This window comes from Felis catus, chromosome A3, assembly GCF_018350175.1.
Source record: "Felis catus isolate Fca126 chromosome A3, F.catus_Fca126_mat1.0, whole genome shotgun sequence".
Classification (NCBI taxonomy): Eukaryota; Metazoa; Chordata; class Mammalia; order Carnivora; family Felidae; genus Felis; species Felis catus.
In genome coordinates, this window is record NC_058370.1 from 31358107 (window position 1) to 31376714 (window position 18608).

Below are 18608 nucleotides of genomic sequence, written 5' to 3' on the forward strand. Positions count from 1 at the left end.
CACCGTGAAGCCTCCTGGGAAGCGTGGCCCCACTGCGCCGTCATTTCCATCTTTCAGGTTCTCGGGTGCTGGGTCCCTCACGAGCCCTCAAGCTCACGTACAGGCAGTGCCTCCAAAATCGACACCCTTTAGCTCGCCCCCTTCCATCGGGGTAACTCCCATCAGTGCTTCCTCTGCTCGCCACCTCACCGTGGCATCCAGGAAGCGTGAGGATGGATGGCTGATACAGCGAGATCACATCTGCCTGCCCAGCCAGACCACACGTCCACTGCCTGTATCCCTGGCTCGCGCGGCTCAATTTGGCACCTGTATTGAAGGTTGCCCGCTATTTGTGCAATGAATAATACACTGTGAAAAAATAAAGGTACTAAATATAATGTAAGACTCAGTCTGGCTTAATACTCTTACTAAATTGGAAAAGGAGATTAACAGCCAACATTCACCACATCTGTAACACCGTGGATGCACGGATGTCAGGGACAAGCCAGGGTGTGGACATCACTGCGATCATTCGACTGACAGAAAGAGGAGGGAAGTGTCCGAAAGGAAAGGAGCAAATGAGAACCACAACCAAGAGGTAGGAAAGTCAGAGAATCTACCGATAGCCAGCTAGGCACAAAATATGTGAGCAGAGCTCCTTTGGCGCTGATTGGCTCAAACATTCCCCAAATGCCACCAACGAGCATCTGGTTCCGAAGCTGGCAAAATACCGCCCTGCCTGGCTTTACAGGGCCCCCAGGTAAGAGTGGGTTTTACGTTGTCATGGGTGGTAAACAACAGCAAGGAAGAAGCACACGTGACAGGGTATCTGGGCCAGAAAACCTGAGATGTTTATGGAAAAGTTTACCGACCCCTGAAGACAACAGGATGAACAAATCCTGTTTAAAATGGCAATTATAGGGGAAAAAATAGTTTCAAACAGAGAGGGAGGCGAACCATAAGAGACTCTTAAATACAGAGAACTAACTGAGGGTTGGTGGGGGAGCTGGGGAGAGAGGAAATGGGTGATGGGCATTGAGGAAGACACTTGTTGGGATGAGCATGGAAGTGATGAATCACGGGAATCTACCCCTGAAACCAAGAGCACACTGTACATAGCTAACTTGACAATAAATTACATTTTTAAAAACGGCAATTATAGCATTAAATACTTAAGTTTCACAAAAAAATGTGCATGACCTTTATTTATACAACAGTCAACTATTACTAGGGATCATAAAGCAGATTTAAATAACTAGAAAAAAAGACTCAACCCTGGAATAAGAGTGCTATTCGTATATTCATTTTCCGATATACATAATGTATATGAATTCAATAAAAATTAATACCCCAAAAGAAGAGAAAGGGGGCTAAAATTCCTGTGGAAGAATAAGGATAGCCACAAATATCTGAAAAAAATAATAAGAATGTGCTCTATTAGATAGGAACCCTAACACAAAGTTGGAATAAACAGGGGAGCTCACAAAAACTGACAGACGAGACAACAGAAATCCCTGAGGCCTGCTTCAGATTCTGTGTCTCCCCCTCTCCCTGCCCCTCCCCCTTTCATACACACTCTTTCCCAAAAATAAATAAACATTAAAAAAACGGGGGGGAGGGGCGCCTGGGTGGCGCAGTCGGTTAAGCGTCCGACTTCAGCCAGGTCACGATCTCGCGGTCCGTGAGTTCGAGCCCCGCGTCAGGCTCCGGGCTGACGGCTCGGAGCCTGGAGCCTGTTTCCGATTCTGTGTCTCCCTCTCTCTCTGCCCCTCCCCTGTTCGTGCTCTGTCTCTCTCTGTCCCAAAAATAAATAAAAAACGTTGAAAAAAAAAATTAAAAAAAAAAAACAAAAAACGGGGGGGCGGGGGGGGGAATGCCTGGGTGACTTGGTCAGTTAAGTGACTGACTTCAGCTCAGGTCATGATCTCACATTCCGTGGGTTCAAGCCCCACATGGAGCTCTGTGCTGACAGCTCAGAGCCTAGAGCTTGCTTCAGATTCTGTGTCTCCCTCTCTCTCTGCCCCTCTCACGCTCACGCTCTGTCTCTCTCAAAAATAAACATTTAAAAAAAAATTTTTTTAACTCAAATGAAAGTATATTAAAATGAGGTACTTTTTTTAAACTATGTGGGTTGTTTTTAATCCCTTATTTGTAAGACAGTGAATAGACAAACTTACACTCCTAATGAAAAATAAATTTGCTAATGAAAAGGCAATTTGATTATATGTATCAAAAGAGGCCTATTAATGTTCACTTCTAACATTAATAGATATATTTACTGTTTAATATTTGTTAATTAGGATGCAAAGATTTAGGTAGGAAAGTGTGCACATTAACATTATTAATAAGACTTAAAATCAGGAAACATCTAATATTCAACACTAGGAAATTGAATGGCAAAATTATGGTATATTCCTACAAAGAAATACCACGTAGTCAGTAAAAACAGGACACAGAAATAATGACTGACATGGAAAGATGTTCACCTTATATTATGTAAAGAATCAGGTTTAAAAAAAATAGCATGCATAAGACTATGCTAAGTGAAATAAGCCAGTCACAGAAGGACAAGTATGGCATGATTCCAAACTTATGGGGCACCTGGGTGACTCAGTGAGTTAAGTGTCCAGCTTTTGGTTTCGGGTCAGGTCATGATCTCACAGAGTTCGTGAGATCAAGCCCCGCGTCCGGCTCTGTGCTGAGCGTGGAGCCTGCTTGGGATTCTCTCCCTCTCTCTGCCCTTTCCTCTCTCTCTGTCAAATAATTTTTTTTTTTTTTTAATCACTATCCTAAAGCAAGTAGGAAGCCATCACTGGCTCCTAAAAACAAAAATCTTTTTCGACCTCAAAATAAATCTGCAGCCTGACAGGGTAGAAAAACAGCAATTTGGCAAATGCTGCTATGAGCAAGTAGAAAAGTAAAATATTCAGATCTTTATTTAATAAGCTTCCACTTCTCCAGGAAGTGAAGCACCAATAATCATGAACAAATGCAGAATAACAGCATTGAACCAGCACTTCTTTGGTCAACTATTCAGCCAGTGATCCTTTCTTTTGCACTTAATCTGACCATTTCTCTGCTGTTCAGGAATGTGTCGACTCCCTACTGTGGCTTCCCACAGCCACCTGACTTGGCAGTATGATGGTACTATCCAAACAGAATTTAAAGGCTGAGCTGCTCCCGGGGTTTACTAACCAAGACTTTGTGTTTCTTGGAAGCAAAACCTAAGAAAATGTGTCTTCCCATCACCATCTGGCAGTACCTAGTCCAAAGCACTTAATGGCTGAATGAAGGAACCACTAAGAGTCCTCCCAAAGGGCAGAATTCTCCTGTGTACAATTCATCTTTATATTCCCAGCTCCGAGCACAGGATACTCAGTAAACATTAATCAACTACACATTTACCCCATATAGATGGCACTGAATGAATACTACATCAAAAACATAAATGCATGCCAAATCCAACTTTTACAGTTCTCCAAAATGATACAAGAAGAATAAGAATAGAAAGAATCAGTTCATATGGCTAAGACTTGCGTGGGAAGGTTATTCAAAATACAGACTTCTTCCACACAAATACCTGTGGCAAAGTCTCAAAGCTGTCTTCATTATAACAGCCCCAAATTCAAGACCCCAAAAGGTCAGGGGCGCCTGGGTGGCGCAGTCGGTTAAGCGTCCGACTTCAGCCAGGTCACGATCTCGCGGTCCGTGAGTTCGAGCCCCACGTCAGGCTCTGGGCTGATGGCTCAGAGCCTGGAGCCTGTTTCTGATTCTGTGTCTCCCTCTCTCTCTGCCCCTCCCCCGTTCATGCTCTGTCTCTCTCTGTCCCCCAAAAAATAAATAAACGTTGGAAAAAAAAATTAAAAAAAAAAAAGACCCCAAAAGGTCCATCGACAGGCAAATGGATAAACAAGCCATGGTGGGTTCCTACAAAAACTACTCAGCAATAAAAAGGAAGCAACTACTGATGCATAAACGTGGAGAAAATGCACAGACACTATGTTGAATGAAAGAAGCTGGACCCAGGACATGCTGCCTGACTCCTTGATCTATGGTGACAGGAAGCAGATAGTGGGGATCTACTGCAGGAAGGGAGGAGGGACTCCCACAGGCAGAAGGAAGGAAACACTGAAGAAATACTCTACACCATGGTTGTGATTCTGGTGGCTCCATCTGTATGTATATCCATTTACTGTATGTGAACTATACTTTGGTAAAAATAGATTTTCAAAGGAAAAAAAAACAATTTAAAACTCCCATAATCCCACCGACTTAAAAAATGTTCCCTCCTCCAAATTCTGATGCTGTAGACCTATATTGGGACCTGGGAACATTTTTTTTTTCAATATTTTTGAGGTGCGGTGGGGAGAAAGAGCACGAGCAGGGGAGGGGCGGGGGGGGGGGGGGAGAGGATCACAAGCAGGCTTAGAGCCGACAGCAGTGAGCCCAATGCAGGACTCGAACTCACAGTGAGATCATGACCTCAGCCAAAGTCGGACGCTCAACCGACTGAGCCACCCAGGCGCACCACCCCCCCAACGGGAACATTTTTAACAAACGCACAAACGTTCTGATGCTAGCGGTCCTCAGATTACCCCTACCTTTTGATGGACAACCTGGGGTGGGATAAAACTACTTTCTCTGCAGCAACCTACCCAGACAGCTGAGAGTATGACTAACAAGGAAAACTCTGGGATAAAGAAACTCAAAACCTCAACTTGCCAAGTGGTAGTTTGGTTCTTACCAAGGTACAAACAACAGCTTTCAGAGCCGGCCAGGTTCAATGATAAAGCACATTTTAAAAGCCAATCCGTGGCTCTCTCTGCTTAAATCCCATCATTAGGGGATTATAGTTGAACTGCGGCTGCTCCATTAAATTCTGTTAAATGCTAACATTTGACCTAAATGCTTTTAATCCAAGACAAAAAAGGATTATTGGAACACATATCCTCAACTTATAGATGTTCAACTCCCTTTAATTAAATAAAAGGACTTAAATGGTTGCCTAATACATAGGGTCCTGCTTTAGAAAGTTTACAATCCTGACATTCATCCTAGCTATTATTATTCCCTTTAGGCAGCAGCGAATGAACCAGTTAGGGGTGGTTATTATTTGATCTTGTGATGACAGTTACGGTCATGGGGTATAACGGGGGGGGGGGGTGGGGGGGGGAGGGTGATCCTCCCGCAGCCTTTTCCGAAACACTCCAAGAACTTTTGCTCTTATTTTTCAAACTGCCAGTCAGTACCCACTAGTAGTGGGCCATGATCTCAGCCAGAATTTGTAAGACGATGAAATTTAGCAGAACAAAAAAACCTCAGAGCACATCTCATGAGACAAGTGTATCTAGTTTCAAGGTAAAATACTTTACTGTGGCTCAGTCAACACACACACACATACACAAGCCTAAAAGTCACTGATGTCACTAATGCCCTGCCGAGTGACATAGAAAGCATATTCCAAGTACCCAATTTAAATCAGGTTATTTTCTGGGCTTCAAGTAACATACCCATAGAAATAATTTGTCCAAGTGGTGCAAGATGAAGACACTGCTAAAGTGTCGTACTATCTCCTTGCTATAGGAAGAGACCGCCCAGAACAAAAGCCTCCGAGTGGCCCTTCTTCAGCATCTATCAGAGCCCTATACCAAACGACCTCCATGGCTGCTATCAAGAAAATCTCTAATCCCCGCAACGAGCTGGTGACAGCTTTCTGTCACCATCTCAGTTTGTCCACTTTTCTCTCAGGAGGAGAAGTTTAAAAGAAGCCGGATAAAACCTGGATTTCCGGAGGGGAGCCCAGAGTCAGCTGCCAGGTTCCATGTCAGAAACCTGCTGAGAACTCCAGGAGGAACAGTCCTTGAGAGGTCACACCCCTGGGGCCCATGAGATGCCCCCATGTGACAACCCTGCTCTGAAGGCGGAAGAAAAGGCTTTGGGCAAATATTGCTGGACTACCTGGGTGTCCCCTGAAAATGGAGTCGGGGGCCTCGGCCACAGGGCCCCCTGGGAAGACATGGCAGATCTTCCTGGAACACCACAGGGTAAGGGAAGATCATTCCCATTCGAAAACAAGTATTTTATGAAGCATAATGTGAAAACCCCCAACTGCTAAAATGAAACAGAAGATGTTAAAGAACACTCTGTGCCTGCAGAAGACCCCTTCCGTCTCTTCTAGAGACAGGGCCCGAGAGGCCAGGGTACAGAAAAGGCTCTAGACCCAAACTGAACTCTAAATCCTAAGAGAGCTCTTAAATCCAGGCTGAGAGGGAACTGGATTTAAGCTGATGTCAGTTTACACACAGGCTGAGCCATGAAAAGTGACGGTCATGGGATCCAGAGGGCAAGACGCTGACTCATCGACTGCTCAGTTAGGGGAAGACGGGAGTCAGGCGTACAGTAAAAGGTCAAAGCAGCTAATGTTTTGCTGGTGTAGGGGCTTTAAAATACAAACTCATCAGTGATCCTTGTTCTTCTGACCTAATGTGGTAGCTAGCAGACATCTTCTGCAGTTGATCTCATCCAGCAGAAATTTCTTCCCTAAACTTTCTTTAAACACAATTATGACAAGACCTTGAGCCTCATTATCCTAACAATGCCTCTCCCACCCCAGGTACCATCCACATGGGCCACAATGACCTGCGGTTCCCAGGTCGGAGCTCAAGAAGCCTCCTCCTCCAAGAAGCATCCCTGGGTTTGCTGCCCCCCTTCCATGTTTCCATGGCACATGCCTTCTTGGTCTAGCTCCCTGACCAGGCAGGGATAGGGACAGGGATGCAGTGCCCACCACATAAAAGGCACTCAAATATTTAAGGAAAACTTGAACATTTTCCCAGAGGCAAGTCATACATCTAAAACAAAACTTGTCCCTGCCCTCCAGATTCACTCAGGGAAATCCTGTGCCCAGGACAAGTGAGGCGAGGACAGGTAATGGAGTAAATTAAAATATAGGCCAGAATTAAAATATAAATGTATATTTGAGAAAACTCAAGCAAAATCAAGTTTTATCGCATTTACTTCTACTATATGATTTAACATATCATTTTGTACAAGTGGGTTTTTTTTCTTTTTATTTAAAGACTACCTTAAATTATTAATCGGTAGTTTTAGGAGCCACTGGGAAGCTAATTTTGTACGGAATTGTAACAGCAAGATAAGAGCATGCTCAGAATTAACTGACTGCCTATTATATCCAAGATACAAACAGGATTTCACTTAACCCTTACAAAAATACCGGAAGGGCTATTATTCTCACCCTTTCACAACTCAGAAAACAGAGGCAGAGAGGCTGATTTTCCCTTGGACAAAAGCCAAGGGCAAGTGGCAGGCACAGCAATCCTGAGAGCATGAGAGCTGCTCCAGTGTCCTTAGACACCAACGGCACGAGGCTCCGAAGAGGAGCACCCGCCAGAGGCCCAGACAGTTACGTGTAAAGGTCATTTTGGAAGAAGCTAAGAAAAGCCTCCCAGTTACTATCCAGGAATGGGAAAAAGCTTCCTCCTCCAGCACACCTCCAAAGGACCTTTGCCATCTGCCAGCTCCCCCACCACCCCTTTCCCAGTACAAAGACAAACTTGAGTGCTAAGGTGACTTCTAGGGATGGCTGTCCCCTGCTAACCCTGTGGCCGCCTCGGTGCTGCTCCAGCCCCCGGCTCCACCCTCCCTTTCCAGCACAACTGAGGACTCGTGCTCCCTCTCCTCCTGCAGGGGAAGCCTCCAGAGGGCACAGAGTCACCTCCAACTGCTTTGCCACGGCTGCCTGGACTGGGAAAGGCTCAGGTGCTAGCAGAAGCATTTCCCACAATCCTTCACCCCATCGCCTCAAGCTCAATGTACTTATCAGCCCTCCCTCTGAACTACTCTTCAGACTACACCATTCCTCTCTGGAACGTTCTTATCAGTTCCTCCAGCCCCCAGCGCCAAAGCCAGATTTCCTTCCCTCACCTGCAGACAGAGGTCAAGCTCGTCCTTCCCTCCTTTCCTAACTGCCCATGACACCTGCTTGGTTTTGCTGGACTTTGGCACCTTTACTCAGTCCCCTCCACCACCTGCTTCCTTCCTACCGTCCATTACATCTGCAAATCTCTTCTGCAGTTATCTTTTTTCTCCTCACGCAACCCCCACTTTATCAAGACTTCTGTCTCCTCCTCACACACTTTCCCAAGATAAGGAAAAGGGCACTCTGAAATTTCACCTACACTGATGGATTACCTGATGACTGAATGTGGGTTTGCCTAAACTGCACTGCAATTACCTGGGGCTGAGACGCTGTAATTCTTCTCCAGGTTAACCCCAAGTACACAGTGATCAAAATAATAGGTTTCCCCTGACCTTCAATAAATGGGAGCCTTTTCCCTGACCGTCAATAAACATCTCATGCCTGGGAGTATGTCATATAGTTTTTTTCTGCAAAGGAACATATTCCTCCTAATTCATAAAAAAAATATATCCATTCAATACAGAGACTGAAACCACTTAGAATCCTGTGCTACACATGTACAGCTTTTTTTTTTTTTAGTGTCTGAACCTAACATTTTGATAATCCCCCAACCTTAAAGGATTAAAAAATTGATGTATTCATCTATAAAAGACTCCAGCTCTCCATGAAGTTTGTTTAGTCTGTACTCCTTTTTGTTTGTGTACTTAGTTTTCCTTGAACCCCGAAAATTCTGCATAAAAGAAAACATAAAAGGCACACAAAGCCTTGGATGGCTGGGGGCTGGACCTCACTCAGACAAGGTAAACGAGCACCTGAAACACACCGTATCTGACATTTCAGCTGTTGCAGATGGGGTTCGAAGGTCACTCTTTCTCACATGTTTAATGAAGGGCACTGCCTTCTAAGAGTTGTATAAATGCTAATGTTCGGTTATTTAAATATTGTCAGACGGCACTGAGAAACTCAGGCTGGAGACTTTCTAGTAACACAGCTGGGCAAGCTGGAGCCGCAGGCTCCTCACCCGCCCACAGACACACACGCAGACATAGTTGTGTATCTTCGGAAAACCAGACACACAGCCACAGACGGGAGCACATGGTCACAGATGCGTGCGTGCGGAAACGGACCCTGCAACCCCAGATGCACATGCAGACAGAGACACGTACACAGACGCTAATTCCCCCAAAGCAGAGTTCACGTACCCAAAAATGGTCTTACCTGCAGAAGGAAATCTTACCCTGTCCACAAAAACATTCGTTCATTAGCATCCCCCCCACCAACTCTCTGCTGGCATCTGTGCTGGGCTGGGACCGTTCTAATGCTCAGCCTGAGACGCTTCAGGTACCGAAGGAATTTCAGCTTTTATAACCCACACAGGCTCGCCAAAATTGTATAACCACACCACCTAGTCAGAAATGCTATCCATCTGTATTACACAACAGCCACCACCTGGTTACGAACGGTTACTGCACACTTCTAATTCGGCCCGCTTACCCTCAGTCTGTAGCAGGTTTCTACGTGGCACCTGGATATTCTATTGTGGAAACCAACCAGTCGCTGGGATTACATTTCTCAAACCCACACAAACAAGGGTAATTAAAACCTATCTTTCCAAACACTCTGTTCAGATGAACAAGTCCACCCACACTGCTTTCAGCTCCGTGAAAGGGGGGGATTAATTTTGCTTCCTGGTAATTTCTCATTTCCCCCCTTGGGAGCCCCAAAACAATTGTTTTCAAAGGTCAAAGCCTTTCAAAGATTAAAAATACATTTTCCAGGCATGATGTCTTCACTCCAATGATAGGAAAAGCCACGAGTAACTGCAATACGGAGAGCCAAGGGCTGGAGCCCGGCTGCGTGTGGTACCCGCTGTGCAGGTCCCAGCTGCAGAGGCCCCACTGGAGAGTCGAAGCGCCTGAAGAAACACAGAGGCGCGTGCCTCTGGTACCCATAAGACGGAAGGAGCCACACCCGTACTTGGACTTTGTCCTTTCCGGTCCTGACTCCAGGCCAGGGCCTGCCAGAAGCCTGGGCGGTGGGCCTCTGGGCCCCTGGGGATGTGCCGTGAGAGGGCAAGTACCACCTCCATCTCCCCAACACCACACGGGGACCACAGGCTCAGAGGAGAAGCAGCCGGGCAGAAGGGGCATCCACCAGCAGCAGAGTACATCTTGAAAGATGTGATAAAGGCAGAGGAGACAGGACAACCTAGAGAGCAGCCTGAGAGTGACTCATCCATGAACGATCTTAGGGAAGTCCGCGGTGGGCACAAGAGAAAGATGCCAATTGACTGGAGGAGAGGCCACAGTAGAAGCTGAGGAGGAGGTTGGGAGCCAAGAGCTTGCAGTGTCCAGGAGCAGGAGACTCACCCCCACAGGTCCCCAGAGCACAGGTCACACGTGACACACCCAAAGCATCGGGGTGACACGCCCAGGGAGACCAGAAGGCCCCTCACTCCAGAGTGAACCGGGAGAGAAGACCCAGTAGATAGCCTACGGAAAAAATAATCCAGTCCCTGTACCCTGAACACAAGAACTGTCCTTGGGATGTTCTATGAAGATTCTCACCTCAAAAAGGTTAAACTGCAGGAACCAAAAGAAAATTTCAATTTGGAACAAAAGAGTGAAGAATTAAAAAAAACAAAACAGTTGTTATTTTTTTTTAAAAAAGGGGAACAGGACCAAAAGATGACAAGCTGGGGGTGTTAAAGAAGCGACAAACACAAGTGAAAACTGGAGGAAGTAGCAGAAAACTAATGGGTGGAGGACAAGCTAAAGAAACATGGGCAGACAAGGAGAAGTCCAGAAAGGCAGTTAACAGTCCACAGATGAGAACCACAGAGGGACAAAAGCAAAGAGCAAAACCAAGACATGAACAACCTGTGCTCCTTGACTAGACTTAAAGAGAACAAAGAAGCCAGTCATGTTGTAGGGCTCCCGTTTACATGAAATGTCCAGACAGGGCAAATCTCGAGAGACAGAAAGTAGATTAGTGGTTGCCTGGGGCTGGGGTGGAGATGGGGGACAAGAATGGGGAGGGACTGTTAATGAGTTTGAGATTTCTTATGGGATGCAGAAAATGTTCCAAACTTGAAGGTGATGGTTATGCAAGTCTGATTCACTGGAGGCCGCTGAACTGTATGTGCTAAAGGGGAGAACTTTGTCGTGTGTGAATTCCATCTCGATAAAACTTTTTTTATAAAGAACCAATGGGATAGAAAATATAAAAAAGATACAGAATAAAAACTACTCTGAGATTGAGAAAAATCTGAGTACAGAGATCACAAAGGCACACCAAATTCATGCAAAATCAGAGACAAAAAAACCTATACTTGGTCACATCCTGGCAAAATAATTTAGCTACAGGAAGAAAAAGGTGTAGAAACATCCAGAGAGAAGAAGAAAATATTTGGTTTACTTAATAGCAATGATAAAGATGAGCCCCAGGATTTTCCAAGGCAGCATGAAAATGCCAGAAGGCAATAGAAAGTGAAGACAGAACCGAGGAAAAGGTTTCCCCAAAGAATTTTATACCCACACAAGCTGCCCTTAATGTAGGAAAACCAAAAAATGCAACCTCAGACATGCGCAGGCTAAGAAAAAGGGGGTGGGGGGAGGCTGAGAGGTTGAGGTTTATTATTCCAACCACGTAAGAGGCAAAATCCAGGGAGGCCACTAATACACAGGGCTGCTAATCATGTATGCCAACCCCAACCGTCAAGGTCAGGGCAAAACTAAATAATGAAGATAAACCTAATTATAAGACTGAATGCAATGTCAAATTATTCTCTAAGCATATGCTAGGTGATATGAAAAATGTAATAACAATAAAGCAGATCAAGCAAGATTACATTAATAAAGACTGAAGACAGGCAGTAAAATAATGCTGAACCCCATCTTGCAAACAGGCAGGAGTTTTAAAACACCATTAGATCTTAGCGACAACTACTGGAGAAACAGGGGTGGGTTTTTTGGGGCTTGGGTGTGTGTGTGTGTGTGTGTGTGTGTGTGTGTGTGTGTGTGTGTGTGTGTGTGTGTGTGTGTGTTTTAAAGGAAACCACATTAAAATTTGAAACATTACAGACTAAAACACAAACCAAACTGTAAATGAGTTAAATTCAACCTATTCTCAGATGCACCAGAAAATAAACACCAACACCCAACAATATACCTTAAAGTGACACACAAGTAAAGCAACAGTAATTCTGCCTCGTGATTTTTTAAGTAACAGACACAATGAAATCATGCTAGGAAGTAATAAATGCGGGAAAAGTAATAAACGGGGCAAACTTCACACTGTAAAAAGTAAAAAATTCACAAATGAAGCATCATGTCAGTTTTTATTTCCAAACATTACTTCATGGACATAAAAAACTTTCATAAACACACCTGTCTCCAAGAAGATGGGTGCAAGAGGGTGGAGGGACAGGGGCATAGGCTGCATCTCCATGTGAGTTTTCTTATCAATTAGAAAACCTGACCAATAAAATGAATAAAGCAAATATGATAGGTACCAGACTGTGCATCCCACAGAAAACAGAACCTAATTTCATTGGCTAAAGAGCATTTGTGAAAACTGACCATCATCGCAAATGAAAAGTTCAACCCCACAAAAGGAGCATTTATTTTTTCCTCACTGCCTGAGGATAATGCCCAAAGAGATCAAAAGAATTATTAACCAACAAAGTCTAACAACTTCAAAATTTTCAACCTTTCTCCAAAATAACTGTTGGGTCAAAGGTGAAGCTGAAACTGTAAGCACACCCTTACGAAAAGGAAGAATAAGCAATAAAATATCATACACAAAGCATAAGAAATTAGAGAAAGAAAAATTAGCTAGAAAATAAGGAAAAAAAAAGATAAATTTGATAAATACATCCAAGAAGGTTCTTGAACACACCTCCCAAGGCCAAAGCAGATGGAAACCTTCCACTCAAAAATACACAGGCCCAATTAGCTTCCCAGGCAAATGTCTCCAGGCACTAAGGAATAGTCACTTCCTATACTACTCAGCTGCAGAGCACTGGAAAAGGAGAAAAAGACTGGTGAACCATTTTAGAAATCTAGTACCATCTTGATCTCCAACTTAACAACGAAAAGGAAAAAAACCTAGTATCACAACTCACATCAACAGGTAGAAAGAAGAAAGCCTGTAAGACCAATGAAAACCAAAGGCTCTGGATAAAACTCATCATCAATTTTCAAATAACTCTTAGCACATTTGACACAGAAGAAAACAAGTCCTCCAAAAGAATCCCTATCTCATGCCAACAGCCAGTGATACTCACTCCGAAAAACCCCAAGTGGTACCCATTAAAGCCAGAAACAGATGGAGTCTGATAGCCTCCACTATAGAAGGCTGTCTTAATTCCTACAATATGAAAAAAGGTTTTAAAAGTTCTAACACTGGAGAGGCGCCGGGGTGGCTCAGTAGGTTAAGCGTCCTACTCTCGAGTTTGGCTCAGGTCACAATCTCACAGTTTGTGAGATGGAACTCCCCCTCCCCCAGTTGGGCTCTGGCTGACAGCATGGAGCCTGCTTGGGATTCTCTCTCTCCCCCTCTACCCTCTCCCAACTCTTGTGCTCTTGTGCACTCTCTCATAATAATAAACTTAAAAAAAAAAGTTCTAATACTAGAAATGGAAAGACAAAGTAATGATTTACAGGTAATGAGTCTAACTCAGAAAATGAGTTTAAAAACTTAGAATAAAATACTTCGGAAAGGTAGGTCATTACAAAATAAACACAGAATGGGCTCCTGGGTGGCTCAGTAGGTTAAGCTAAGCATCTGACTCTGAATGTTGGCTCAGGTCATGATCTCATGGTTTGTGAGATTGAGCCCCATGTCAGGCTCTGCACTGAAAGCAAGGAGCCTACTTAAAGACTCTCTCTCTCTCCCTGACCCTTCTCTGTTTCTGCGCACGTGCTCCCTCTCCCCCCTCTCAAAATAAAAATAAAAAATAAAATTGGTTTAAAAAATGAACACAGAAAAAACATGCCAAACACTAGCATTAACTCATGATTTGCTCACCTTGTAAAGTATCGTATACATGCACGCACAAGTATACTTACTAGCAAAGGAGGTGGCAATACACCGATTACTTTAGTCATTTCTGTAAAGCAGGATTCTGAGTATTTCTTCTTTACATTCCCCTGATTTTCTAAGTTTTATGTCCCTCCCATTATTAAGGGACAAATCAGAAGTAGTTGAAATCTTAGTGCCTGGAACTGTAGTAAATCTAGGACCAAAAAAATATGCAAAGCAACTAAAAGGCTAACCTTAAAACAAATACTGAAAAAAATGTTGAACTCTTCAGAAATCATTATGCATTTGAAAATATTTGATTAATGTAATCTCTGGTTTATGTTTTCCTTTTAAGGACAAAATCTGAACTGTTTTGAGAAAACATCCTTATATCTGGGTGGTTATTTCTGCTTTTCCAAATAAATGTTATATACTGACATTTTAATGTTGAAAAATGGAGTAAAACAACAGAGAAAGTTTAGGATTATCAACTGGACAGAAACTACTCTGATTCTGTAATGAGCCAACTTGGGGTGGGGAAATAATTCTGGAAACACGAAGAGCAAAGGCGCTGACTTACAGCACCCCCTAGTGTTACAACATTCAACTGGCACTTGGTAAAGTAAATTGGAAAATACAAAACGGCCTCAATAAACTTCCGGAAAATTTCAAACATACAGAAAGCTAAACAGAATTAAAAAACACTTTATATACAACTTACTTCCAACTATGCGTTGTTCTATGTGCAATGTCTGTATTTCATCAGAAGTGTCAGAGACCACCAGGTGTCTCCAACAAGAGTCCTCTCTCACTCAATTTATTATTACAAAACCCCTTGATTTTAAGCTGGGGACACAACCAACAAAATTCAGGCAACATCTCCCGGCTTCCCCTGCAGCTAGATGTGACCACATGACTATGTTCTGGCCAATGGGATGTGCATGGAAGTACGTCCTCTCCTTCCCGCTAACTGCAAGAACCATCTTGAGCCATGTTACTAAGTCAGTATGCTAACAACGGTGAAGCAATAAGAAAAAAGGAGCCAGGTTACGTGACAGAAAAAAAGCTTCCATTTCGTATGTGGTTATATTAGAATTACCAAAACTATACTCTTTAAAAAAAAAAAATGTAGGCACAGACACAATGTGGCAAAACAACACATTTTAGAATTAACCCCAGTTACTAAATTTTCAAAAGGAAATGGATCAGTACACATTTCAAACCTAGATGAATGTTATTTTCCTTCAAACGGTAGCTTCATGATCAAGGGTAAACATCTGGGTGAGATGAGTAAATTGACTGTTCACCTTGACTATCAAAGACTTCAATAAACGGGCTTGGCTTCTCTGACATTTAAAGGCTACTTGTTCATGGTCTCAAAGCATGACTCAGAATGTGTACTGACAGCACATGCCAGAACTCCAGCACTGAAAGTAAAACCAAGTTTCTCCGGCTCTCAAAGTAAATCCATTATAAAGACTGCATCCTCCAAACCCAAGATTCACATCACAGCACGGCCTAGTCAGCACCATGCAGAACACAAGGATTAGCGGGAGAAAGCACTGCACTGGGAGTCCAGAAGCCCACACTGCAGACTAAGCACAGTGGCGTATGTGCAGGAGAGTCATTAACTAGTGGGTCTCACGTGTTTTGCTCTATAAAAGAAGGGTGTTGACCTACCTCTGTGGTTTCTGCACTTCCGTTTTTCGTAATGGAACAAGCATTCTCAAATCTTATTCAAGGCCTGGAGAGAGGGAAAAAAATCACAAGTAGGTGGGTGAGGTCATTAAAATAGGACTCCACGCTCTTCACTGTAAAGTTTTAATACATATTTTCCAGAAATAAAACTAAAAAGTCCAGCCGGTAAATCAGAGTCCATAACTTAAGAGAACTTTGCTGAAAGCAGCAAGAAAACTACCCTGACCAAATTTCCTATCAGCAGCCTGCAAATGCTCCACTACACCCTACCACCTCTTATCACTGTTGGGTTCTCCTAACACAACGCTCGGATTTTGAATGGGGGGGGGGGGGGTCAAAGAGCAAGAAGGGCAAAAATCAATTACTTTAAGTCATTTTAAAATAGCCAGTTTTTACAATTTAATTATTTGGGTTAAAAAAATATAGGACATACTTATGAGAACGGAGAAAACAAACATGAAAACTGCTGAGACGATACACCAAGTTCTGATCAGGACACAGAGCATTTGGGACTCCCATACTGTCCTGGTCAGTACATGAAATGGCACAACCACTTTGGAAAAAGTTTGGCCATTCCTTATAAGGTTAAAAGACACATTTACCCTATGACCCAGTAATGTTACTCCTGTTCATTACGTAAATGTAAACTTCTGCTCGATCCAAAACGTGCACATAAATGTTTATGATGGCTTTATTTATGATAGCCCAAACCTGGAATCATTCACCTTTAGCCAGTGAATGGATAAACCAATGTGGCATATCCCTGCTAATGAGAGGTCATCCCACACCCATCAGATAAGGCCAGTACAAAAGAGTTTAATAATACCAACTGTTGGGAAGACTGTGGATAAACAGGAATTTTCCCACTCTCTTGCCAGAAATGTAAATTGGTTCAAACACTGGGCAAAACAATTTGGTGGCAGCTAGCAGGTTGAAGAGGTGTGTGCACTATGATCCGGCAATGTCACTTCTCAGCATCTTGACCCTGTTTTTAACAGTACATAACCAATACATCAACAGAATATAAAAGTTAAGTTCTGCTACTTAAACAGAATTTAAAAAGAGCAGTTCAAATGAACTCTATCTAGCTACTCAGGTCAGCATGCCTTGAAAACATTCCTGAATAAGCAGACTACAGAACACGTATCACATGAAATCGCTTACTTAAGGTTTTAAATCATGTAGTCAATACTGTATGTGATGTGGGTTTATGGGTATATAAACATGTAATTCAAAAGTGAAAATATCGATGCAGGGTTACCTCTGGGAGAGAAGGGAAGGAGAGGACACTAGTAAAGAATACAGAGTACCTAAAATGTTTTATTTTCTTTAAAAGGAAGGAAGAAAGGAAGGAAGGCCTAAAGCAAAAACAGCATGTTTAGATTTATTAAATCTGAGTATCTGGCATGAGTGTTCATTCTTTGATTTTTTTTACATTTGAAATTTCACAATTAAAAAGCAGACTCTTAAAGGATACACAAACCAGATGCATAAAAACTGGTACAAGTAGTTGCCTGCTGAGAAGGGAGAGGCAATCAGACAAGGAGGGAGACTTAATTGCCTTGACTGTCCTCAGGACCTCTTAAATTTTGTTCCATGTATATCCATTATCTATTTTTCTTTAATTACAAACACATCTGATGTCCTCATCACCTCCAATCCCACCTCCCCCTTAGGGGGATTTTCATTTACAATCAGGCAAGGCCACTGAAGAGGCAATGGAGATTCCAGACTCCTGACTGGGCCACATTTGAGCTCCATCATCTCAAGAGGTCATTTAACCTGCTCCTCTCCAAGGGTCACGCCACTTCTAAGACCCTACCTTCTGTGAAAACACAAACCTATCTCCATAAACCAGGGAACAGGAAGCAATTCTCCTGTGACCACAGCAGGAAAACTTAGAATCTGTTACAACAGCTCCACACAGACCATCAGTGGGATTGCCTCATTTCCTCTGGAAATGGAATAAAGTGGGCAGAGATGTATTCAGATAGTTACTATTTCTCAATACTCGAGGAGGTAGGAGAGCAGGAAGCTGAGGGGATCATTTATCTGAGGACTTCTTAATGAACTAAGAAGCAGAAGTCATGGTGGAGAGGACAGGTGGAGGATGAAACTAGAGGAGTGAACAGATGACATAAGGAACAACAACAACAACAAAGTCAAGGGTCTGGCTGAGCCCAGAACTTGGACATGGGTGATAGAAAAAGTCACTCTGATACCTGGTTTCTCTCTAGCAGAGCATGACGGGCAAACAAAACAAAACAAAACAACAACACAGAGAAGTTACAACAGCAGGACTGTGCCACTGAGGAAGGCTGGGAAGTCACCCAGACAATTCAGTGAGGAAACCAAGATGTCAGCAAGAGGACAGTCACATGACTCCCTGAGGAGTCCGCAGCAGGTAAAAAGGGTGAGGAAGGGAAGTGGAAGCCAGAGAGCACCGGAGTGCCTGAGGATCAAGAACTAGGAGATGAGAATGAAAGAGACCTAGGGAAGTACAGGATGTGTGCAGAGAAGACGCTCTCGAGCTCAAGATTCCAAACGTGTCATCTGGAAGAGAACAAGGCCCAGGAAAGTGGAAGTAACTGGAAATAAAAGTTCCAAAAAAGATCCTGTGAAGGGAGGGTGAGGTTTGGATTGGAGGCGGGAGGAGCCAACAACACAGAGACAATGTTAGAAGACACAGCAGAAAGAAAAGGAGCAAGCCAGGAGGCTACATTCTCAAGGAACATTAGGAACGGTTAAGAAGTTGGCAGACGGAGGCGCAAAGGTAAGGGGAGGGCGGGGCGACAGACTGGTGTGGCCTTGAAAATGGCAGGCTTTGTAAAGATGAAGGCTGGAGGTCACCGTCCACTGTTCTCTCCATCTGGAAGGAGGGCACATCCAGGGAACTCCTATTCACATTTGAGATCTCTGGTAAAATCACCAATTCCTCAGAAAATCCTTCCCAGACACCTCAAAATCA

At 43.6% G+C, this 18608-nt stretch overlaps 1 protein-coding gene across 9 annotated transcripts in view; it reads right to left on the bottom strand.

The window, feature by feature from the left end:
• SLC23A2 (solute carrier family 23 member 2) overlaps positions 1-18608 on the bottom strand; it is a 132268-nt gene that overhangs the window by 78625 nt on the left and 35035 nt on the right. For 5 of the 9 annotated variants that reach the window (XM_023251438.2, XM_023251436.2, XM_023251432.2 and 2 more), the window contains one exon: positions 15623-15686. The gene's annotated coding sequence lies outside the window, so the exon portion shown is untranslated. Of the gene's footprint in view, positions 1-9136; positions 9275-15622; positions 15687-16466; positions 16626-18608 lie in introns of those variants that run through there. The other 4 variants (XM_023251434.2, XM_045053843.1, XM_023251435.2 and 1 more) reach the window with 3 other exon arrangements.